The sequence below is a fragment of the Marmota marmota genome, unplaced genomic scaffold (genome assembly GCF_001458135.2).
Source record: "Marmota marmota marmota unplaced genomic scaffold, marMar, whole genome shotgun sequence".
In the NCBI taxonomy this organism is placed as follows: domain Eukaryota; kingdom Metazoa; phylum Chordata; class Mammalia; order Rodentia; family Sciuridae; genus Marmota; species Marmota marmota.
In genome coordinates, this window is record NW_025999842.1 from 43,986,475 (window position 1) to 44,012,750 (window position 26,276).

A 26,276-nucleotide genomic window follows, 5' to 3' on the forward strand; every position below is an offset into this window, starting at 1 on the left:
CAAAGCACCAGGCAACAACCAATCAGGCGCCAACAGACAAGTAGTGATAACCACTGTGGATCAGCGGGGTATCCTGACTGATCCTGGAAGGACATGGAGCTCAGCAAGATCCCCTGACCAACCCCAGGAGGACAAGGGATCCAAAAAACCTCCCTTTCCTGTCCAAAGCCTTCCCTTCCTGCCCTAAGCCCAATAAAATTACAATCCAGATGAGCCTGGATGCGACTCCCCTCGGACCCGCTCTTTTGGACTGGAGAGTCTTGCCCAGGAGTGAATCTCAATAAAGCGTTGTTCAGCAGCTTTTAAACTGCTCCCTTTTGGTCATCGGTACCTGACCTTACTGTTGTCTTTCTCTGTTCTCCTATAACTCTCTGAGCTTCTTTAAAGTCATTATTTTGAATTAGTTGTCTGGCAATTCATTTAGCATTGGTTTATTTAGCATTGGTTACTAGACATTTATTTTGTTCCTATACTTGTGTCCTATATCACTGATTTTTTTTTCCATGTTTCTTTTGAGTTTACATTGGTATATGAGCAATCAAAGGAAATGCTACTTTTTCTAATTTTTATAGGCTGGCTTTAACAGAGAGAGCCTTCATTAATCAGCCTGACTAGAGATTCTAGGAACTTCTCATACCTTTACTTAGAAGTATACGCAACTCCTCTTCCTTTGTCCTGGGGAAAAGTCTAAGAGTTGGACACCTTCTCAACTTCTCTGCTGGCTGCAGTAAGCTGCCCACTCCTTTCCCATAGACAATCCACTGAAATTCTAAGACACAGGATATGTGCTTCACTTCTCTTCTTCCCTCCTAGAGGATAAGTTTTAGGATTGTCTTTTCCCAATCTTGCAAAGCTTTCTGACTGCAGTAAAATATGCTCCTATTTTCTCTGTTCTTAATTTCTCTGAGACATTTGAACTATACAAGGTCTATCATTGTTCTTTGAGAGGAGAGACAGAAACAAGTCCCTATTACAGTGAATAGAAAGACCTATGACACTGTGTACTTGTTCCACTGTTTTGTTCCTGAGGGAGAAGCCATCAGCTGAAGCAGTCTCGGTTGTTGCTAAATAGGCTGGTATAGGGAAGGAGCTGATGTGGATAAAGTAAATTTGCTTTTTAAAAAATCTATTTCAATGCAGCTGCCCTCAGTTTTGTGCTTCTCTGGGATACTGCCGCCTCTCAACTGAACTCTGATAAAGGTTTTCTGGCCTATATGTTGTTGCTAAATCTGTGTTTCTTTGGGGAAACAAAATCTGGGACTTACTTTTACACCATTTTGCTGCCATTACTCTCTCAATCTTCATGAAACATTTTTTATTCTTGTAAATTTAGTCTTTATTGAAGCATATTTTACTGGAGATCAGTATCTTTTCAAAATGAACACTGGCTCATAGTTTTACTTAGTTGCTACACTTTGGTATAAATGACTCCTAAATTCATGGTACAGTTTTAAGCAGTGTCGTGCTTTGCAAATGCTAACCATACATACAGTTTCCATTTAATTAATAGCAAAGTATGATGTGGGCGTTATTTTAGAGGATTTAAACAGAAATTATCCCCCAAAAGAATGTGATTTTAAGCAATCTTTTTAGTATCGGAAATGTTCCTTTACTCATTTAAATTAGTTCTCAAAGTTGAGGACTCATACGAGCACTGACATCATATCTGCTTTTCCTTAAGGAATCCACAGTTTGCAGTTTGAGGAACATGCTCTTCAATGTAGATTCCCATTAAAAGATCCTCATTGGGCTGGGGTTGTGGCTCAGTGGTAGAGGCTTGCCTAGCATGAGTGAGGGAGGTACTGGGTTCAATCCCTAGCACCACATTAAAAAAACTAAATAAACAAAATAAAGTTTTGTGTCCATCTACAACTAAACAAAATTAAAAAAAAAAAAGATTCTCATTAGCACACTTCACAAAGTGTTGTTCAGCAGGATTTGGCTGAATTTCATTATGTTAGCAGTTTAAATCAGCTATTGTTAGAGATAATGATGCTTTTGTTCCACTTAATGGTAATTGTATGCAAATTTTAGAATTTGTCACAGGCTTACTATTTGTGGTAAATTTGTGGGAGTAGTTATATTTCCTTTTTCTTTTCAGGAAAACTGCCAGTATTGGGAATCACTGGCAGCCTCAAAATTGCAGCTGTGGTTGTCTTCTCAAATTACTAGGAAATTAGAGCAGAGTTTGTAGCAAACTTGAAAATTATTATACAGCAAAGACTTGTTACTTAGAAACATAGTTAATGAATAAAGACAGAGGAAAAGATGGAGTAAAAATAAGAGAAAAATCAGGAAATTGTTAAATTAACCCGTTGGTCTTGTCCTAAAAGAAAGAAGAAAAATGGGGAAAAAAAGCTGTTTTGAGTTTTTCTTCCAAGACTTGCATATGTCCACTCTCCACCCCACCCCTCTTTTTTTTTAACTTAGTGTCTTTGTAAATGATTGTTTATTCCTACTTTTGAATTGAGTTTGAAGTAACTTTTCAAGTCAAACAGAAATGGATACACAATGTCTCTAATAAATCACTTTAGTATTAATGGAAACTAATAGCTTATTAAATGGAATGCAAAAGGTACTGTTATATAGATACTCCAATAGAAGACATCACTCTCATTTAATTATGAGATAATGAATGCATGGGAAAATAAATAAATGTTTGTGAATGATATTAAATTTTGTAACATTGTTTCTCTCAACTTCCTTGAAAATGAATGCTTGGATGTTCTTCTCCCAAGGTAGATTTCATTGTATGAGACCTGTTACAAGTTACATATGTCTATTTTCCTTTTTCACATTCTCTTTATATGTTGACAGTTAACTATAGAAAACCCTCTTCAATTTTGATAGAGATTTTAAGTGTCTTGAAGATTGCATGATTTATGCTATAAAGTTCTTATAAATAAAATTGAAAACAAAATACAACTATATTTAGTCTTCTGAGATTGCTCATCATTAAATTAGAGTAGCATTCATTTAATACTCAGGCCTAAGAGTTAATTTTATAATTCAAAGAAGCTACCTTTAAAAATAAGACATTTCAGTCCATATTACATTTTGGATCTTTGTAATCTTCATCTCTTAAGTATACTTTTCTAGAATTTGGCACAACTAAACTTCAGTATCATTTTCCTTCTTTATGTTAATCCTTTCAAGAAAATCTTTCTCTTTATGTCAACATTGACCTTTTTTTCACAAAACAAATTGTCCTGGTCAATTAAAAGCATTGGACAATCATGGTGGGTTTTTGGAAAGTAAATCAGAACCAAATTTCTTGCTGGTCAATTGTCAGTTATGACCAGACTTCTTAATTTTTAAAGAAAAAACAGATAACTTGTTTTGTAAATGGGCAAGCATTAAAAAGATTAAAAGTTTGTGTTGGTTACACCTCAAATAATCAAATTTCCAAACTTGTAAAATGCTTACAGTTTCTGAAATTCAGCATTTGATTTTCTAGAAAGTTAGGTAAAAATGGCTTTTCTTATAAATCATTCATGTTATTCAAAACATATAAATTGTGCGTACCTCAGAGTATTTTACTAGTACAAATATAATCAAAGAATAAATCTTGTCTGGGAAAAACTTGACACCCAAACTTTTGTCATATGCTACTCCATTGCATATTAATTATGTGGATTAATTTATTATTTTATATATTCCTTTAAAGAAAATAATAATTTTTATTTGCATAATATAAATGTAAAAGTATCTTTAATCTAAGTGTATTTGCATATTATAAAATAAATAGATAACAGAACTTGGAGCGTTTCCTAGACTGTGACTCAAACTCAAACAATCTAAATTTGCCTACTAGTTCCTTTAAGGCTGTGTTTAAGCATATGATTCTTTTGTTATGTTTTCTAATTAAATGTTTAATAAGAAAAAATTTCATAATAGTACTTTTTTATCTATGAGAATTTTAATAAATCTTAGTTACTTTTATAAAAAGCCTGAAAATAATAGTACTATCATCATGATTTGGCATGTGTTAATGTTGCTCAATTTGAACATTTCTAAGGGTTGCATAAAAAGAAATATAAACCTTATCTACAAAAGACTTCCTCAAATGTACTATAAATGCTGGATAAAAAGACGGTAGAAAAATATTTCATTTGGACTTAAAAATATTAACTGCCTTGTAAAAATGCCTGTCAGCAATTTTTTTTTCATGGATAGTGGAATGAACTGTGAGTACATTCTCTAATTTGACATTAAATATATAGATAGTCTAGTAAGTTATGACAAAGAAATTATGCCATGATTCCTTGATTTGGCCTCAGTATGTGAATTGCAGTAACGAATAACTTTTTTTTAGTATTAATTGTACAAAAAAAGATAATTTTCATGGTGTTATTTTAGAGGACTGGATATCAAAATTTGATTTGTTCAGAAAACAACTGTGGTGCCATTGATACTAAGCTAAGCTGGAGCCAAAGTGTTGAGCCAGCAGATGTCAGAGATTTGAACTCCACCATTTTAGACAGCACATTAGTATAGCAGAGTGGAAAATGAAACCCCACAATTAATGCTGGCCTGATGGTTGATTGATGAAATTGGAAAATTCAAAACTCTGAAATAAAACAGTGGAATGGGAGAGAGGGAAATGAGAAAGAAAAGGAGAAATTGAAAGTGTGTGTTAGATTCGTAGACTTGATACAACTAATTTTCTTCTATTAAAATTTCTGTCAGACTTCAGACGTTATGAATAGAGAAAACTATCACGTTGAACCATAAAAAATTGCTGATAATTTACTAGTTTTGGCCTTCAGATATTACATTTTCATATGTTTCAGCATAATATAAAGCACCTAAATCAAGGTCTGCCTTTTAATGAGGGTTCAATATGAGGCAACTCCTCACCTTTCCTCATATAAAGAAGTGTGCAATTATTTTTACCCCTCTCATGTTGGCATTCTACAATTCAGCAGAGATTCTGGGGCTCCAAAGTACTGTTGTAAAAGAAGTAGAAAAAGAACTTCCTGTAGGCAAGAACAGGAAAGTGAAAAAAGCTGGGCATTCAACAAAAGTTTATTGAACCTTTACAAATGTCAGGGAAACAGAATAGACATCCTCAGGGAGTATGGCCAGAAGCAGCCATTAAGTAGAATGGAATGAAATCCAAGGTTTGTCCTTAAACATCATGTGACTACTGCAGGCAAATCTAAATGTGTCTGTTGCTTTTCTGACCTCAGTATCTTAGAGGAAAAAAAAGCAAGTTCTATAAAAGTACATAGTATATATTTATTATTTTTAGTACCTCTAAACTCCAAGTTGGATATACGCACGCCTACATTTAAGATGCTGTACTCAACTCCAGAAACTACAAATGGAAGAGTGTTTTGGAAGCATAAATATTGTTAGATGGAGCAATTGGAGGATATATTGATATTTATCAAAATAAGTTTTGCAAAAAAAAATTTCTATTTACTCTTAGATCAATTGTGAAGTGTTTGAGATACTTTGATGTCAGTATTCCAGATTTCAGTACTAATAATGTGAAAATAATGATAAAATATAAGAAATTTGAAATGTAGGATTATGCTCAGAAGTATACTTTTCGATAGATATATTTTTTGTTTATTTTGGTATCTTTGTTTTAAATATAGCATGTAATTGACACTCCTCTGATTATTAATCATTTTAGATTTGTTTGAATAGAATAGTTACTTTAGCAGTTTTTTAAGTCTGAAAAGTTTAGGGTGTATTTATTTTCCTTTAAGGGAATTAGAATGCCATTTATTTCCAGTCTCCTGAGACTCCAAGATATCTTTAACTTTGTATATCTTCTGATTTGTACATTATAAGTTTTTGTCATTTGCTTTGTGTGGAAAACAATATTAATACATTTAAAATAGGAAAAAAAAAATCTTGTTTCACCCAATGTTCTTGGATTGGCTTAGAGTTTGCATTGCCAGTCACGCTGGGATGGCTTTCTCATCACTGGCACCTTTACTCCAGGAATCTGAAGCATGGAGTTAAATTTGAGGACAAAAACTGGAATTGAAAAGTATACGAATATTGGTAAGCACAGGAGTAGCTACATTATGGCCTAAATCCTGATGACAGCAATAAATCATGGTCATGGAAGCCCTTGTCACATGTAGCATATGAGAAAAAGGGGAAAGGAGAGAGAGAGAGAGAGAGAGAGAGAGAGAGAGAGAGAGAGAGAGAGAGAAATTGTAGTGAGAAAGCAGGAGAAGCTAGAATAATAAGGAGTAAAAGGAAAACAGAGGCTTAGTAGTAATGTGAGGAGGCTCCCAGGTCAACTCTCTATCCCCTCCCTCATCCTTCTCAGTGAGAGCTAGGCAAGGATGTTGGCAGGAAAATAAAAGCGAGGCCTTAATCTAATAATTTCTCCCATCTCCCTAAATCCCTGTGTGCATTTAGCTCCCTCTGTTGGACTGGTGGTGTTTACACACAAGTGATATTCTTTGAGGAGACAGCCAAACAAAATTTCCTTCTGGTATTTTACATTCAAAAGAGAGGAAACTGATCTCTTCTTAGTGTTTCCACATTTGTGTAAATGTTGTAAGTGGTGATAACAACCAAGACGAATTGTTTGTACAACCCAAGACTTTTCCTCCGGGACTTTACTCAAGTAGAGAAGTTGAAGTATTTCATATCTTTATCACATTGACTTCTTCACAGCAAATATTCACAATCAGAACCAGGTTAAAAGAGAAGTTCGGAAATCTTCCTTTAGAAGACAATCATAATTATTTGCAGTAACCACTAGATCTCTTATGACTCGGATTTTAATATAATAACAAAGTTTTCCTTCCCAATTGTATACATTTTTATTCTAATAGGTTAACATGTTTGAAGATAAAACATGAAGACTGAAACTCCAACATTTTGGAAAATTTTGGAACAGCCATAACTCAGGATGTATAATATATTCATCTATGAAAGCTTCAAATTGTGCAATATGTGACACTGGAGATTGTTTCCCTTGTATATTGTCTTATAGAGTCGCTCCAAAGATATTTTTCTTTATTATGCCAATTTTGGAAAAACTTTAAAAAATATGACTTGTAATTTTTTTCATTTATTCATTCATTCAGTTTTTTGACTACTCAAAATACACTTAAAGGACCAACTATGTCACAGGCACTGTGCAGTATTAGGGAATACATTGGTGAATTAAAACAGACATTGCTTGATTCTCATGAAATTTAAAGCCTTTAATCACTGTTTATTTCTCTTACACAGCACACTTGGCTTCTTAAACTGGAGTGTGGGTTAGACAGATTCCAGAGATAAGAACTGACCCAATCATGAGATTTCTGGTATAACCTAAAATTTAAATGCACATTAGACACTCATGTGTTGTCTAGAATGTAATAAATTGATGGATAAGCCCTACAGCTTTTCTCAAGTTCCCCCATGTTTATCTTATTGAGAATGACAATGGCCTACTGTATATTTTTACTTTTCCATTACCCTCATGACAGGACCAATTAGTTCCTACTTCATACTTCTTGGAATGTCTAAGATCTAAGATTTGTATCTATGTGTATCTGTCTATCTAGCTATCAATCCATCCATCCATAGGAAGGAGGGGGATAGTTAGGATATGAGACACCTAGGGAGAGTGATGAAAAGCAAGGCTTAGGATTTTATATAAAATGTTGACCCTGTTATTTTTGTATGTAGTATTTATTAATGTGGAATATACTATAAAGTATTAAAAATGAAAGATTGATGAACTGGGCATGGTGGCACATGTCTATAATCCCAGCAGCTCAGGAGGCTGAAGCTGGAGGATTGCAGGTTTGAGGCCAGCCTCAAGCAATTAAGTGAGACTCTGTCTCAAAATAGAAACACAAGAAGGCTGAAGATGTAGCTCAATAGTAAAGCAACGGGGGTTCAATCCCCAGTACCAAAAAATAAAAATGGAAAATCTACATGGCATTCATTGCCTATATGATATTCAAGTATCATATAACTATAAGGAAAAATAATCTCTATATCTACATATAATAAATAACATTTATTATCATAGAACATCAAGGGAACTTCACAGAATCCAACTAGAAGAAAATTGAGTTAGGCCAAAATGGTTCTGTAATGAGGAATTGTTACATTGTTTAATAATAACCAAAGATGCTCGTATCTTGATTACGTTTGTTCTGGGGTCTAATGTTTCTTCCTTTACTTGGGCATCTGCTTCATGCCACTTTGTTGAAGTAACTGATTTGACTACATCCACATGACCCTTTATGTTGCCCTGACATTTGCTCCAAGCCTCTGTAACCTTCCTTGCCTGGTACCACAATAGCAATTTGGTGTACTAATTTCACATTCCCAAGGGAAAGAATATGATTAATGTCAAGTACATATTGCAGGATTAATAAGGAAAATGGATATTGAGAATAGATCAAGGGTGTCTCAACACCCACTTAATAGAGGGTAGAGGGTTTTATCAGATTCTTCAACGAAAAATGTGGAAAGGCATCAATGACAGATTTAATATTTTGACTTCAATGTGCAAATGATTCTTTGAAAACAAGATACAGAATGATCTTGTTCTACCACTGAAAGTTAAATTGAAAATCAAGACTTTAATAATATTTAATATAAATTCACTTGAGTAGATGCCAGAAAATACTCCAACTTAGCAGAATTAAACTTCTGGCTTATTTTCTTTTCCATGGTGCTTTGAGATGTCTAAAATATTGAGGTTGTTGGGAACAGTTTTCTTATATATAATATAGATGGCACATCCAATATTTATTATTTAAATTCTGATATATCTACTCATAGGTAAGTAAAACCATAACAGCAAAACATTATATTACAACAAAGACAGAGTAAAGAGTTTGAAATACTTTTTTGAGTACTCTTAATACCACTTGAATGTATGAAAGGAGTTTCTTAAGGATTTGGACCATTTTGGAGTTTGTATTAGGTTTCAGAACTTGCACACATACAAATATTCATTCAGTGGCAAAGAAAGAATTGAGAGCCAATAATAACTTTAAGGTTTATTAAGATCAGGTCACCCTTTTAATAGTGAAATATTTTGTGCTAAAAGCAGGAATAATTCCCTTTACTATATTTGTTAATGCTCAAATGAGTAAAGGAATGGCTCTTGGAAAGGAAAATATATAGCACTCCAAATATTTTTAAAACCAAATATTGTCATTATTTTTTATAAAATAGCTAGGATACTACTTATATAGTACCGTTCATATAAATGAACTGTTGAATATTAATGAAAGGAACTATTTCATGTTGTTAAAATCAAGTTCTGTTCCAGAAACAATGCTAAATTATTAATAATGTTTACTAACCTTTGAATATATTAAAATAATTAACTTATTCTCTATTTTAATCCACTGAATCCTCCACTAAATTTGATCTCAAATGTCCCTCACTGATTAGTCATTTCTGCCAATACTCCACTTTAAAAATCACTTTTCTAAAAGAAGAAAGAAAGGTTATGATAATAGTAAGCACTTACTAAAGCAGACCAAATATTTTGCATAAGTAAGCCTATTTAGTCTGTATAACAACACTACACTATAGATATATTATTTAGAGAAAAAAAAAGTGCATTTGAGAGATTTTAAAAAATTGTCCCAAGTTCATAGCCAATAAATCTTGGGCTTGGAAGCTGACCAGGTCTCTATATCTATATTTTAACCCAATAGACAGTGTCAACGATTTTTCCATTTCTTGTTTCAAGTTGAGTCTGTTCAGCCTAGCTTTTGTGATCTTTAAAGACCCAGAGTCTCCTCACTTATCAACCTTCTGCTCTTTAACATGAAGCTTGTTTTTTCAGTCGTCAACCTGATTCCATCTCTGGACCTTCATTTTTCCCACTTAGGAGCCAGAAGCTCCAATCACTTGTTTTTATAAATGTAACCCTAAACTCTCTACCATCACCTCCTCCCTTATTGTAAATCCCCCTCCTTTCTGTTTTAACCAGTACTGTCCGTCTACTGTGTCCTACATCTTCTTTTTGCATTGTGGCCTGACACATGCTTGCCTCTGCAGGCTTATTTGCCTGTCCTCATTTCTTCTATAGCATCTTCTATAGTACTGGTGTTTCTCTATTTCTCATTACCTGATTGGATAAGAGGCTGATTCTTTTCTAGATTTTTATGTACTTCATAATTTGTGACTGTAGTGCTATACTGCAATACAGTGTGCAGAAGTGTGAGGAAAGAACAGGGAAAAATATGTACCTGGTTAAAATACACACACACACACACACACACACACACACACACACACATATATATATATATATATATANATATATATATATATATATATATATATATATATTACCACTTCTGGTAGTATCTATGTTTAATTAAATAAAAAAGACATTTACTTAAGCTACATTAAATTTAGAAAAATATTCTTGGTAACGTGAGGAAACTAATGGATTTTAACCCTCATGTTTCATGTTTCTGATCTTATGAAAAAGATCAGACCCTAGGTCTTGGGATTTTGCTGCAAAATTCAAGAATCATCAAACCCTCTGTGGGGTTTTTTTCCAGCTAATTACTACTTGCATGTGGTAGTGTAACTCATGTTTTCTTATATTTAGCTGCATTCCAGAGAATTTCATAAGCATTTCCTTAAACTTTCTTTCCCATGCTCAATTTGATGGCATGAATCAAGGGGGGGGGGGTTTAATAAATGTACTAATATTTTGCATGTTAGAATGTAGATTGAGAGTCTTTTCATAGATAAGTGAATAGAAATTAAGAATAGTGGGAATTTGCTAAAGTTCAGGTGTGAGATGTCCCTCAAAAGGCTCATGTATAAATGTCAAGAGGTGAAATTATTAGATTATGAGAGTTGTAACCTAATCACTGAATTAATCCATTTCATGGGTTAATAATTTTAAAGGTCTACTGTACTGGGAGGTAACCATAGTCAGGTAGGGCATGACTGTCGGGCACTGGGGGGTGTGCCTCTAGAAATATATATAATATTTATATATATTTATTTATTTACTCTAATTTGTTATGCATGACAACAGAATTAATTTCAATTCATAGTACACAAATAGAGCATAATTTTTCATGTCTCTGGTTGTTCACACAGCAGAGTCACACCATTCGTGTCTTCAAACATATACCTAGGGAATGATGTCCATCTAATTTCACCATGTTTCCTACCCCTCCTTTCCCCTCCCTCCTCTTTGTCCTATCTGAAGTTCCTCCATTCCTCCCATGCTCCCCGACCATGACAATTATGGAGAGGCATCCACATATCAGAAAAAAAAATTCAGCCTTTGGTTTTTTGGAATTGGCTTACTTTACTTAGCACAATACTCCCCAACTCCATCCATTTACCTGCAAATGCCATGATTTTATTCTCTTTCAATGCTGAGTAATATTCTATTGTGCATATATACCACATTTTCTTTATCCATTCGTCTATGAAGGACATCTAGGTTGGTTATTGTGCTATTGTGAATTGTGCTGCTATAAACATTGATGTGGCTGTGTCACCGTACTATGCTGTTTTTAAGTCCTTTGAGTGTAAACTAAGGAGTCAGATAGCTGGGTGGTGGTGGTTCCATTCCCAGTTTTCCAAGGATTCTCCATTCTGCTTTCCATATTGGATGAACCAATTTGCAGTTCCACCAGGAATGTAGGAGTGTAGCTTTTCCCCCACATCCTCGCCAACAATAATTGTTATTTGTATTCTTAATAGCTGCCATTCTGACTGAAGTGAGATGAAATCTTGGAGTAGTTTTGATTTGCATTTCTCTAATTGCTAGAAATTTGAACACTTTTTCATATATTTTTTGATTGATTGTGTATCATCTTCTGAGGAATATCTGTTTAGTTCCTTGGCTTATTTATTAATTGGGGTTTTTTGGTGTTAAGTTTTTTGAGTTCTTTATATATCATAAAGGTTAGTACTCTATCTGATATGTGTGTGGTAAAAACTTGCTGTCATTCTGTAGGCTCTTCATTCACCTCACTGATTATTTCTTTTGCTGAGAAGAAGCTTTTCAGTTGAATCCCATTTATTGATTCTTGATTTTAATTCTTGTGTCACAGGAGTCTTATTAAGGACGTCGGGGCTTAATCCCACATGATGGAGATTAGGGCCTACTTTTTATTCTATTAGACACAGGATCTCTGGTTGTATTTCAAGGTCCTTGATCAACTTTGAGTTGAGTTTTGTGCATGGTGAGAGATAGGGGTTTAATTTCATTTTGCTGCATATGGATTTCCAGTTTTCCCAGCACCATTTGGTGAAGAGGCTATCTTTCTCCAATATATGTTTTTGGCATCTTTGTCTAGTATGAGATAACTGTATTTATGTGGGGTTGTCTCTGTGTCCTCTATTCTGCACCATTGGTTTACAAGTCTATTTTGGTACCAATGCCATATTGTTTTTGTTACTATTGCTATATAGTATAGTTTAAGATCTGTCATTGTGATGTCACCTACTTTACTCTTTTTGCTAAGGATTGCTTTGGCTATTCTGGGTCTCTTATTTTTCCAGATGAATTTCATGATTATTTTTTCTATTTCTATGAGAAATATCATTGATTGGGATTGCATTAAATCTGTATAGTGCTTTTGATACTATGGTCATTTTGACAATATTAACTCTGCCTATCCATCTCCTAATGTCTTCTTTAATTTCTTTATTTAGTGTTCTGTAGTTTTCATTGTAAAGGCCTTTCACCTCTTTTATTAAGTTGATTCCCAAGTATTTTATTTTATTTACTTTTTTGAGGCTATTGTAAACAGGGTAGTTTTTCTAGTTTCTCTTTCAGAGGATTTGTTACTGATGCACAGAAATGCCTTTGATTTATGGATATTGATTTTATATCCTGCTACTTTGCTGAATTCATTTATTAGTTCTAGAAATTTTATGGTGGAATTTCTTGGATCTTCTAGGTATCAAATCATATCATCAGCAAATAGTGATAGGTTGAGTTCTTCTTTTCCTATTAGTATCCCTTTAATTTCTTTCATCTATCTAATTGCTCTGGCTAGAGTTTCAAGAATTACGTTAAGTAGAAGTGGTGAAAGAGGGCATCCCTGTCTTGTTCCAGGTTTTAGAGGTTTCGATCTTTTTCCATTTAGAAACGTATAGGCCTGGGGCTTAGCATAGATAGCTTTTACAATGGTGAGATATGTTCCTGTTATCCCTAGTTTTTCTAATGTTTTGGTGTGATGAATTACATTTATTGATTTCTGTATGTTGAACCAACCTTGCATCCCTCGGATAAACCCCACTTGATTGTGGTGCACCATCATTTTAATGTACTTTTGTATGCAATATGCCAGTATTTTATTGAGAATTTTTGCATCTATATTCATTAGAAATATTGGTCTGAATTTTTCTTTCTTTGGTGTATTTTTGTCTGTTTTTGGAATCAGGGTGATATTGGCCTCATAGAATGAGTTTGGAAGTGTTTCCTCTTTTATTTCATGAAATAATTTGAGGAATATTGGTATAGTTCTTCTTTGAATGTTTTATTGAACTCAGCTCTGTATCCATCTGGTCCCATGGTTTTCCTGTTTGATAGGCTTCGGATGGCACCTTCTATTTCATTGTTTGAAACTGATCTATTAACCTCTGGGGTTTATATTTTGTCCCTGGGGCTTCAATTTTTCTGCTTTCCCAAGTGCCATAAACTGAGTAGCTTTCCTTCACCATGCCTTTTTGCCATGATGCTCAGTCATCGCCATGAACCCAAAGCAATGGATTCAGTTAGCCAAGAATGGTGACCTACAAAACATAAACTTTTCCCCCTCTAAGTTGTGCCTATCAGGTTTTAGTCACAGTGATAAAAAGCTAACGCAAAATTAATTTATTTGGGGAATCTGCACTGTTGCTGATAATGTTCTTGCACCAAATTAGTGATTTGTACACTGGGAGATACCAAGGTTTCTGTACTTGAATACTTCTTTTCCTCCATCTATTTTCTTATCTGAGCCTATATGCATAAATAGCTCATATTTCCACTTTCAGAGGCTGCTTTTCTAATCTTCTTGCAAGTATCAGGCTATGAGTGAAGATGATAGACAATTAAAAAAAAGAAGCAGAAAATGAGTCTATTGTTTTTTCACAATTCATCCCTTTTACTCCCACAATTAGGGCAAGTGAATCTATTAGCTGCTTAATTCAAATCTCTTTTTAATTTAGGTTTGCATAACTTTAAGAAAGTGATACTTTCCTTGATGACTTTGAACTTTCTGAGGTTATGCATGAGCATGTGTCATCTTCATGGACAATTTGAGGGATAGAAATGATGTGGAACTCATCAATTCTGGATCAGTGAGGGTACTTGAAAAAGATAAAGGGATTACACAGCCTCTGTCTTTAAAGATGTGTTAGGTTTTGTCCTACATTTACAAATTCAATTATTTTTTCTTTCTTCAGGTTTTTGTACATAAAGAAAAATTAATCTCTAATGCTCCAAATGAAATAATTTCATCTAAATCTGACCCAAAGCAAAATGAACCAATTCCAACTGGAAATCTGATCCCAAATACAAATATATTTTATATTCTATAGTTCAACTATAAGAAATTTGTTTCTATGCCACCATTTATCTTTTCCAGTAGAATACAAAGCCTTTTAGGTATTCATTTAATTTCTTTCTGCATAAACACTTTAAAACTGAATTTAAAACTCTATGGAAAAAGGCCATATACTTCTTTAAACCTCCTGGCCCTAAGTTAATGCAGTTTTAATTTGGGGTATGTGTGTGTGTGTATGTGTTTTTATCAGAGGAAATCAATGCATTTTTGTCAAATGAAAGGGTAAATAAACTTATGAACTAATCCTCAGTTGGAATATTCAAGTAATGGACAAGACCAGATACCTTTCTTTAACCCTATCAAAAACCTAGTAATAATTTGATATCAATAAATATCCTTATGTGATTCATATTCAATGAGGAGCTAATGTGTCAAGAAACATGGTAAACATTTTAGGTAACACAAACATATACTATACTTGTCTTCTTTGAGCTTGTAATCTAGTTGTGAGTTCTTGGGGAAAACTTTAATTTTGACATTAGAGAGATCTCATGCCTAAAAACTTCTGCCAGTACCAATTAAAGATATTTCCCCTCACATTTCCTGAAGCCAAAGTATACAAGGTCTGTAAATTACCTGACTACAGAAATGAAATCTAGAGAAAGCATTAACAAGAAATCCCCAAATTACCAACCAAAGCATTTTTACAAATCAAACATCCCTCCCTAGTGCCCCAAGAGATATACAAGAAGTCAAGTATAGAAAGTATCATTCCTCACCTGTCTTCACATATTTACTTGTCAGAACTGCTTAACTTTAGCTTTCCAGATAGTGAATGTGCTTGGACTGGAAAAGAGAAATGATGTCAAATATCTTCTCAAAGCCCAGGAAGTATTTGCTTTCCAAATGCAGGAGTCTCAGTATATCTGTGGATACAAGTGATGCTGAAGATATACCCATTTGTAATTTCTAATTTAAAAAATATGACTTTGTTTCTAACACTAAGTAATAAGAATTTACATAGCTTGGAATTTACTAGACCAATGAGAAGGGACTTCTGGCTTTCCAGATAGGCAAAGACCAGTAGAAGTTAAGCCATGGAAGCCCACCAAAGCCACAAAACATTTTGCTGCCACTCTGACTTTCATGACTATCAGAGTAATGTTAAGTATTTTTTCATACAATTCTCAACTTGTGGTAAGGAATTAAACCCAAAATATCTTACTAAACTTTGCATTGTGATTTACTAAACATCTGAAAATGGACATTCTTTTCTTTCTTGCATAGATATGTATCATGAATTATTTTTTTTAAATACATGGCTTTATCTCTATTCACAGAAGTGGTTAGATGCATACAGTACCTTCACAGCCCTCTCTTTAGTAATCTGGGAATTGAACACAGCCCTCTCTTTAGTAATCTGGGAATTGAAGAATGCTGCACGAGGAAGAAAGTTGTGTGATACTAAACCCAGCAATCCTTGGCCATCTGAAGAATTCTTGCTTCTGGGGCCTACTAAAGATAAATACTCATCCATCCAGTGCCTTCATTTCTGTAATGTCTCCCTGTCCAACTTAATAAATGCTTTCTTGCTGGTTTCTTGGCATCTCTTTGAATGAGGAATGTAAACTGAAAAGGCCTAAGAGACTAAAACTGGCACAAAACTCTATGATGAATAATATCAGGAGCCACAGAGACTAGCTCAGTAGTCTCATATGCAGTGCCACAGTCTTTACCAGAGGACAGATGGATTTTCTGCCTGGGACAAGTCTGCTGCATAATTCGCAGATACATGAGAAAATAGGACAAAAAAAAAAAAAAAAAAGAACAAACTTGATCTAATTTTTTGCAAATGGAAGTTAAGTAGAAAGCACAAGGTTTATAGAAAGCATATTATAGACAACAATTTAAAAGCTCAATAAATTAAACCATCAACATACATTTAATCTCTGGATATTGAAAAAAGGAAAACATAATGTGAATTTTTCTAAGAACACTGTGAAATTTTGTATAAACTGCCAGCAAAATTAGACTGCAACTATTATTTCCTTATCTTTGTATTTACACCATGTCATAAACTATTACTGTTTAAAGACCTGCAAAATCCCCTGGATAATCATGCTCATTTTCCCAAGTTGAATACCACGGAAACAAAGGCAACATTTTTCTTGGTGCTAAAAGAGTCAGACTAGATTTGAGTTCAAATTTTATTCCCCAAAGAATCCCTCAATTTAACTTATTAAAGGTTCTATTTAAATTTCCCCAGTCCATCTTGTTCTAATCTTTGGTATAATATGGATGCCATGTTCCCAGATAATTTGAAGTCTATATTAATTCATATCTACCCCATTTTGTGGAGTTTTGATTCTCACCAATTTTTAAGCCTCTAGTAAACTGATTTTGAAGTGTGTTGCAACAGATGGAAATGGGAACAGAGGCAGCACTCCATTGAATCTAACTGGAGAAGCTTAGAGTTTGATGTGGCAGTAAAGATTTCTTATGTTTCTGGGGCTCTTATGGAGTTAAGCAACAAAGGGACAAAATAATAATATACTGTGTAAGTAAGAACCCCAGAAACATAGAGTTCTAACATAGCTAGAAACATAAAATGTGTTTTCTTATATCAGAAAGGTAGATTAGGAAATAATGCGGTAATGCCTTTTGCTGTAAGTACATTTCCTACCTCAGACTTTCTCCTCACATTCTATTGGCCAGAGAGAGGAAACTGGTTATATCTATTTGTAAGAAAGATAGGGAAATATAGCCAATAACCAGGGGTCCTGTAAAAAAATGAAAGCATATGGAATATAATGAAAATAATCACAATGGGGGGGGGCAAATAGCAGTATATGTCACAATAAGAAAAGGTCAGAACTAACTATTATTTTATTGGAGAATGTGTTTATTTATAATTCTTATATTTATTCTTTAAAAATAAAGTAACTTTTCAACATTGTACTGGTATATTAGAATCATGTTCAATTTATATTTCCTTTGAGGAAGTTATTCTCAAAAATTTCCTCAGTATTTATGCATTTTTGACAATCATGCAAATTTGTTAATATCTTATCAAATACATTAAGATGGATGGTTATCACCTCACTTGTCTGCTCAAAATACTTCCCTCTGTAGCTAATGGTAATATTAAGTTTCATTTAGATTCTTCATATACATTTTTATTTGAATCTTTAGTATCCTCTGAAAAGCTCACGTGTTAAACAATGAAGGAGTGTTTAGAGGTGAAATGATTAGATTGTGAGAACTATAACCTCATCAGTAGATTAATTCATTTGATGGGTTAAAAATTGCATGGACTACTAGGTGGAAAGTGCAGGCAGGTGGGGTGTGGCTAGAGGAAGTAGGTCAATAAAGATGTGTCCTTGGACTATATCTTGTCCCTGGTTCCTCTCTCACTCTTTCTCTCCCCTCCTCCCCATCTCTCCCTCTCTCTCTCTTAGCTGCTGTGAACTGAGAAGCTTTCCCATTCCATGATGGTATTCTGCCTTACTTCAGGCCCACAGCAAAAGAGTTAGCCAACCATGTACTGAACCTCTGAAATCATGAGCCCAAAATAAATTTTTCCTCCTCAGTGTTGTTTTTGTGAGATATTTTGGTCACAGTGATGAAAAGTTTACTTGCACAGTGTTTTATTATTTTGTCCCTGTGTTGCTTAACTACCATAATAAGAGTTATGAGCACTATGTGAGGATTGTGTCTTAGTGCATGAAGTTGGGAAAGGACCTCAATTTTGGTGAAGGCAGGTCACTTGAAGACTTATGGAGAGATTATTTTGACTAAACTGGATGTGTCCATTTCTTACAATGCTGCTTCCTGGAACAGGAACAATTGCAAGTGCACTGTGGCTCATACTTAGTGTTAATCCTAAACAGTCAAATTTCTAATAAGATAATGTTCTACAAAAAATATTCAGTAATGTCAATATATGGAAATATATTGGTGAGTAAAAGCCATAACTCTAGACTTAAAAAACCTATAATCCAGCCTCAGTTTTTTTCTTCTATGATATAAGCATAAAACTATAGTTGCTAGGACTATGCATTTACATTTTAATAGCCATTCTTGGGAGCAAAAAGGGGAATAAGTTGCAAGTTTACTCTTTTTGCCATGCTTAAGAAAAAAAAAATTAAGCTAGCATAACTTAATGTGTATATTGAGTATGCATTGACTCTATTAGGAATATGGTTAGGATAGTTTTGGAAAGAACACAGAGTTGGGACAATGTGTAGGGTGTACTTTGTACCTGATGAGTGAAAGGCACTGGTCTAGGTGATTTTATGCAAGTGTACTCTACCATAGACGCTCTTCGCTACAGTATAGAACATAAGTCACTTAATTGCTGTAAAAGTTAGTATCTTGAAAAAATAAGCATTCCAATTTCAAAAGGTCAAGAATCAGAATGTGGCTTAACTTGGTATCTCTGGCTCAGGCTGCAATCAAAATGTTGATTGGGACGGGATTTATTTTAAGATTTCCCTGAGGGAGAATTTGCTTTCAAGTGCACTCATATGCCCACTGACATCAGATCCTTGCTGACTCTTCTCTGAAGCATCAGCTCTTGGCCAAGTGGTCCTCTCTCTACTACAACTCATGATATGGCAGCTGGCTTTGCTCAGAGCAAGTGAAGGAACCAAAGATGAAGTACCACAGAGAGCACTAACATTTCTCTGTTACTCAATTTTGAAATGGACATTATATCACTTTTGCCATTTTCTATTCACATGAAGTACATCCCTTGGTCCTTGCCTACATTCCAAAGGGAGAGGATTATAAAAAGGCAGAACTATCAAGAGGGAGAGAATCTTTGGGGAGTATCTTAGAGACAGCCTCCTACACTTTGTTAAAGCTGACATGGAGGAAAGCATGCAGGCTTTTGAATGGTCCTCACAGTTAAGCTGGAATCTGGGCTTTGCAATTCACTAGCTGTATGAACTTGAGCTAGTCTCCAACCTCTACTGTGAAGGCAAATCAGTGATTTTCAGTATATCATACTATCCCTTGGTTCACTAATAAATGAGTACAATAATTCCTCTCTCCTAGGACTGTTGTTAGGTTTCAATAGTATAACTGTGCTTAACGTGTAGGACGAGAGAAGCATGCTTTCCTGCCTTGGTAGAAGTAACATATTTCCTTGTAGATTCAAGAAAAGAGCTGTCCACAGTGACTGTCCCATGACCTTGCAAGGTTCCACATTGGTGCCTTCCTGCAGAATAACCAACATATTTACATCTTGAAAACTCAGTCAAAGTGGTGATTATTTTGGACAACCTTCTGTCAGCAGCAGAATATTGTGACCCGACTGAAAGGAGATATTTTTTTTCTAATTTTTTTTCTCTTTCTTTTCCTGGTACATGAGTTCAGCCAAGATACAGCAATTCTTCATTATTCCCAGTGAAGAGTTAGACCTCTAAATGGTCTACTTTGTACTCGGCACTGACAACACAATTGGAGTGTTTTGATAATTTCTAGATGTTGTTACAATTTAGAAAGGGACAGGGACAAATGGAAACATTTCCAGAAAGAATGATCAGATTGATGAGTGGATTCTAAAACCAGCCACATGTCATATGAAAAATGAACTACTAGGAAGAGAATATATAACTCAGGGATAAAATGAATAGTGCTGGCTTTGGATCATAGTTCTGCCTCCCCTGAGGGGACCTTAAAACAATCACTTATCATCTCTAAGCCTTGATTTCTGACTCTGTAAACTTACAATAACAATAATATGTTGTGGCTCTATTATGGGCTATGCACTGAACAAGTTACTTTATATATGACATCAATAATCTTAAGAATGGTTATTTTTGTTTTTTCTTTTATACATGAGGAAGTTCTGTGGCAATAAGTTTTAACCCCCTGATCAAGAATTTCTCTTCAATGTTTCTGTTGGCATCCTTAAAAAGCTGGCACAGAGTATCTTTTCTATGTAAAGTACTGCATATGTTATTGATCAAACTCGTCATTATCTCACTTTTTTCTTTTTTTTTTTGTAGTTTCTTTAGCCATCACTTGATGAAAAAAAAAAAGAAAGAAAGAAAAGAAAAAGACTATGGACTATGTGAGAACTATAGACATGTAATTATTTACCTTATAATAAAATACACAGCAAAGAATTTCAATAGTACTAGTAGACACTGGTCTATATGTGTGGCAGATTTTAATTCTAAAAAATAAGGTGAAAGGAGAATTTAAAATGTTAAATGTATAAATTGTAAAAGCATATCACAATTTAAACATAAGCTTCATGATTTAAAATTAGAGTTTAAAGAAAATTGTTGTTTACTTCATGTAAATATTGTGGATAAAATATTTCACTTAAAACTAAAGTAAATCAAGTAACAGAAATATAAATTGATTTAGACATTTAAAAATAAACACTAAGAAATTAAACACATTCACTAAGTTTGTGTGATTGATTGGGGGAGGGGAAGTAAAGGAAAGATGGTAATGTTGAAGTGATTGTGATAAAGGAATAATGGACACTTTTTTAAAAAGTAGGACTGAAAATAAGATAATAAATTTATAAATGTCTTTCCTAGAATAAAATATTAAAAAATAAGCATGTTAATCGTTACATTCACACATCAAAGATAAAAAAGACTACATAATAAGAGACTTACAAAACTTAAAATCAGAAACTACACAACATAAAAAAGTATAATCAGAACTAAGACCAGATATATGTGTCATTAATAAAATGAGTGACTTAGAAGAAAACTTATTATAAGAAAAATATTTTCATATTGAATCTCAAAGCAAAACCTATCTCTGTACTGTGTATGTAAGGTACACCTAAACCTTAAAGAAATGTATAAAATGCATATGTTTATATATAATGTATACCAAGCAAATGCAAACAAATAAAATGGCAATATCTTACAGCAAAACAACCTTTGCTTTGAAACAACTATAAAAGTAGCAAATACACACATGCATATACAAACATTGTTTTTGAAGTACTAGAATATTAAGCATATAGATGATAGAGAGAGTCAAAGACACCAAAAGAAGGGTGTTCATGAAAGAAGAGCCAGTATTTAGCACTATTTTTTATTATTATTAGTTGTTCAAAACATTTCATAGCTCTCGACATATTATATTTCATACATTTGATTCAAATGGGTTATGAACTCCCATTTTTACCCCGTATACAGATTGTAGATTCACATCGGTTACACATCCACGTTTTTACATACTGCCATACTAGTGTCTGTTGTATTCTGTTGCCTTTCCTATCCTGTACTATCCCCCCTCCCCTCCCCTCCCCTCCCATCTTCTCTCTCTACCCCATCTACGGTAGTTCATTTCTCTCCCTTGTTTTTTTTTTCCCTTTCCCCTCACTTCCTCTTATATGTAATTTTGTATAACGATGGGGGTCTCCTTCCATTTCCATGTGATTTCCCTTCTCTCTCCCTTTCCCTCCCACCTCTCATCCCTGTTTAATGTTAATCTTCTTCTCATGCTCTTCCTCCCTGCTCTGTTCTTAGTTGCTCTCCTTACATCAAAGAAGACATTTGGCATTTGTTTTTTAGGGATTGGCTAGCTTCACTTAGCATAATCTGCTCTAGTGCCATCCATTTCCCTGCAAATGCCATGATTTTGTCATTTTTTAGTGCTGAGTAATACTCCATTGTGTATAAATGCCACATTGTTTTTATCCATTCATCTATTGAAGGGCATCTAGTTGGTTCCACAGTCTAGCTATTGTGAATTGTGCTGCTATGAACATCGATGTAGCAGTATCCCTATAGTACGCTCTTTTAAGGTCTTTAGGGAATAGTCGAGAAGGGGAATAGCTGGGTCAAATGGTGGTTCCATTCCCAGCTTTCCAAGGAATCTCCATATTGCTTTCCAAATTGGCCGCACCAATTTGCAGTCCCACCAGCAATGTACAAGTGTACCCTTTTCCCCACATCCTCACCAGCACTTGTTGTTGTTTGACTTCATAATGGCTGCCAATCTTACTGGAGTGAAATGGAATCTTAGGGTGGTTTTGATTTGCATTTCCCTGACTGCTAGAAATGGTGAGCATTTTTTCATGTACTTGTTGATTGTTTGTATGTCCTCCGTGGGCGTGACTGTAGCACTATTTTTCTATTCGACTTTGGTCAGTTTGCAAGCTGCAGCTGAGAGGATGAGAAACTGAACAAAGTTTCTGGCAGTCCTTAAAGAATGTGTATAGGAAATGTGAACTTTAATTTCCCCCAGCATGAAAGGTCTGACATACAACTCAGGCTTTCACATGAAACTTCCAATGTGCTACACTCTGGAAATAATGGCGAACCAGAAATAGACCAGCCCTCTTAAAGAAGGAAGCCTCTTTAGAGATGGTTCAACTCCTGCCTGCAATGAGGACATCTGCCTTCAGCTTTTTTGCCTAAAACCAAATGAATTCACTCTTGAGGAAGATAATATAATTGAAAACTTTAAATTATCTCCATTATTTTCCACTTAAAAAGTGTCATTTTGGGGGCTGGGGATGTGGCTCAAGCAGTAATGCGCTCACCTGGCATGCGCGGGGCTCTGGGTTTGATCCTCAGCACCATATAAAAATAAAATAAAGACGTGTGTCCACCGAAAACTGGAAAATAAATATTAAAAAAAAATTCTCTCTCTCTCTCAAAAAAAAAAAAAAGTCTGTCATTGGGCTGGGGATGTGGCTCAAGTGGTAACGCACTCGCCTGGCATGTGTGTGGCGCTGGGTTCAATCCTCAGCACCACATAAAAATAAAATAAAGATGTTGTGTCCACCGAAAACTGAAAAATAAATATTAAAAATATCTCTCTCTTTCTTCTCTCTCTCTCTCTCTCTCTCTTTAAAAAAAAAAGTCTGTCATTTAATGAAAAATTTAGCAACCCGATAGGGAGACAATCTATGATGAAAAAGCAAAGAGGAAAAATAGTCAATAGAAACAGAACCACAGGAGATGCAGATAGCAGAGTTATCAGATGCAAATAAGAATTGATTATTCCTGTATTTCTGAGTAAAATTTAAGAGATTACATAAGGTCTACTTAACTCAAAATTCACAACTAGAAAAAAATATGAATTTTTAAAAAATACTTTAGAAAAGGCATCATATAGCTTCAGAAACCTTGAGGACTAAATGGGCCTAAATTATAGAGGGGAGAAACATTCAGTGGTGAATAGATAAACAGCAACTGTTTTTTTACAAGGAGAAATTTGCCAATCTTGGTGTGAGCTGAAGTTTGTGGCTTGGCTCAAAAATAGAGCAGCATCTGAAAGATGGAAAAAGCAATGTAGCCTTTAGTAGTCACTTGGTAATAGAGAGACAAAATTGAAGGCTTGAGGGCCACAGATACATAACCATTTTCCACAAAAGTCATTTGTTATGTTCAAAGACTATGTAAGAGGTTGAAATCTTAACTAAAACCATTTAAAATTCAAAGTGAAATCTGTTGCAGACTCATAGTAATTAGGGAACAAAGACCTGAAAGCAGAATAGACAGAGAAAAAAGCCCTAGAGAGTGTGGTATACTGGCATGAGCATACTTGGCTTCTTCTCACAACCAACTCAGTATAGCTGAGTTGACAAAAAAGTCCTCTGGCAGGCAGTCATTTCTACAGGGGTAAAAAGCATTGGATGCATGTTAGCAGTAGGGTATCTATACAGTTTCCCTACACATTGTTTAGTAGTTACAAAGGGAAAATATATATATTTACACAATGAAAGAATCTAATGACTCCATCTTGCAAAAGTGGCTAAAGTTAACCTCACCAACAGATTAAAAATTATTATACACCTGTTGAAATGATTTACTAAGAAGGACATAGTATTCCTGCAAGAACAATCAGAACCTAAATATGATCATGAGGAAATAGACAGATAATCCAAATTGAGGAATATTCTACAGAATAACTGGCATATATTACTTAAAAATTTCATCTCATGAAGAATAAAGACTTTAGAAACTTTCAAGTTAAAAGAGATTAAAGACATACGAGTAAATGCATGTGTGATTCTTCATTACTCAATCAGAAAGTATATACTATAAAGTATAATATTGAGATAATACAAGAAATAATTTTTGTTAATGTTCAATTTTCTGAATTAATAGTTGTTCCATGTTTTATGTATAAAACATCTTCTTAATGAATATGTACACCAAAGTATTTTGTGGTAAAAGGTCATTATTGACATTATTAAATGTTTGAACTGTTATGTAATTTGTGTGTGTTTCTGTGTATGTTTGTGTACAAAAGAAGGTGTGGCAAAATATTATTATCAATGATGACTCAATGTGAGTATACATGGGAGTTTACTGTATAATTCTTGCAATTTTCTTGCTAGTTTAAATATTTTATCAATAAATTTTAAAGGAAAAGCATAAGAAAACTCTTGAGATCCATCTTATAGGAATAGAAGCAAACCAGAAGTAGCTTAAGTTTTATGATTTAGGTCACACAATACTTATTTTGGTAATCCAGTTCATAACTCATAGGGAGTAGTGATCATTGCATGGACCTGCTCTGTAAAAAATCATAAAAGAAAATCTTCCAGTAACAGGATTATGGAGTCACCAAAACATAAATCTACACAAAGAGATAGAGTTCTGTAAATAAAACAAATGAAGGTAAAAAATATAATTAGTTTATCTCTTTTATTTTTAATCTCTTTAAAATGGATTCTCTAAAATAGATGTCAGCAAGCTTTCTTATACAGGATCAGATAGCATATACATGTAGTTGTGTGGACCAAATAGACTTTGCTGCAATTACTAAACTCTGTCACTGTAGTGCCAAAGCAGCCATAGACAGACAATACAGTGCCTGAAAAATTGGTGTATTTGTTTACTGGTAAAACTTCACCCCTTCATTAACATAATCTGTCTTTTCAAATAGTTTTTCTTTGCTTACTCCTTCATTTCTTCATATGTTGATTCTTGTTGTTCTTCTTTATTATGTACATTACATATCCACAACAAAAATGAAGCAGGCCAAGAATGTAACTAGAAGAGAACCAAGTAGGACAAGTAAAAAAATCAACTCTTCAGCTATATCTGTCACTGAAGTCAGTACCTATATCAAATCCTAACATTGGGAAGTATTTCTTCAAAGGATCCTAAATTTGATTAGATTAGTATGGAAAGAGAGTTATGTCCCAAGGCATTTTTGGCAACAGTAATCAGCTGGAAATTAGTGGAGCTTAACATCTCAGTGTGGCCAGGGAAAAAGGAAAGGAGAGTTCTGAGAATAATCCACTGTCACCTCAGGTTGAGTATGAGCATATCCAATGCTATTTCTCCCTGAAGAGCAACAACAGAGGATTAACATTGTGTGTGGTAGTGGTTGTAGGGTTGACTCACAGAAATAATATAGTCAGTCACTGTATAAATAAAGAAGGAAATTTCAATAAAAGGCTTAGTGGGGTTTGTGGGCACCAGAGTACACAGTACTAAGAGTTAGTATATTACATTATCTAAAATGTCCTAGATTTCTAGCATATCAATTTAAGGACCCAGATAAGCAACAAACAGGAAAAATGAAAATATCCAAGCAACAGAAAAAAGAAGTCAGCAGAAATTGCCTATGAGATTGATCATATGTCAGACTTAACAGAAAAATAATTCAAAGTATATATTACAAATATGTTTAAAAAAACCAAAGGAAATTTTTATTAAAAATTGGAGGTATATTGACAATGTCACATAAAATAAAGAATACTGATAATCAAAATAAGGAGAGCAAAATAAAAATTCTGGGGGTGGACAATCTAATAATTGAAACAATTTACTAGGAGTTCAAAAGTGGATT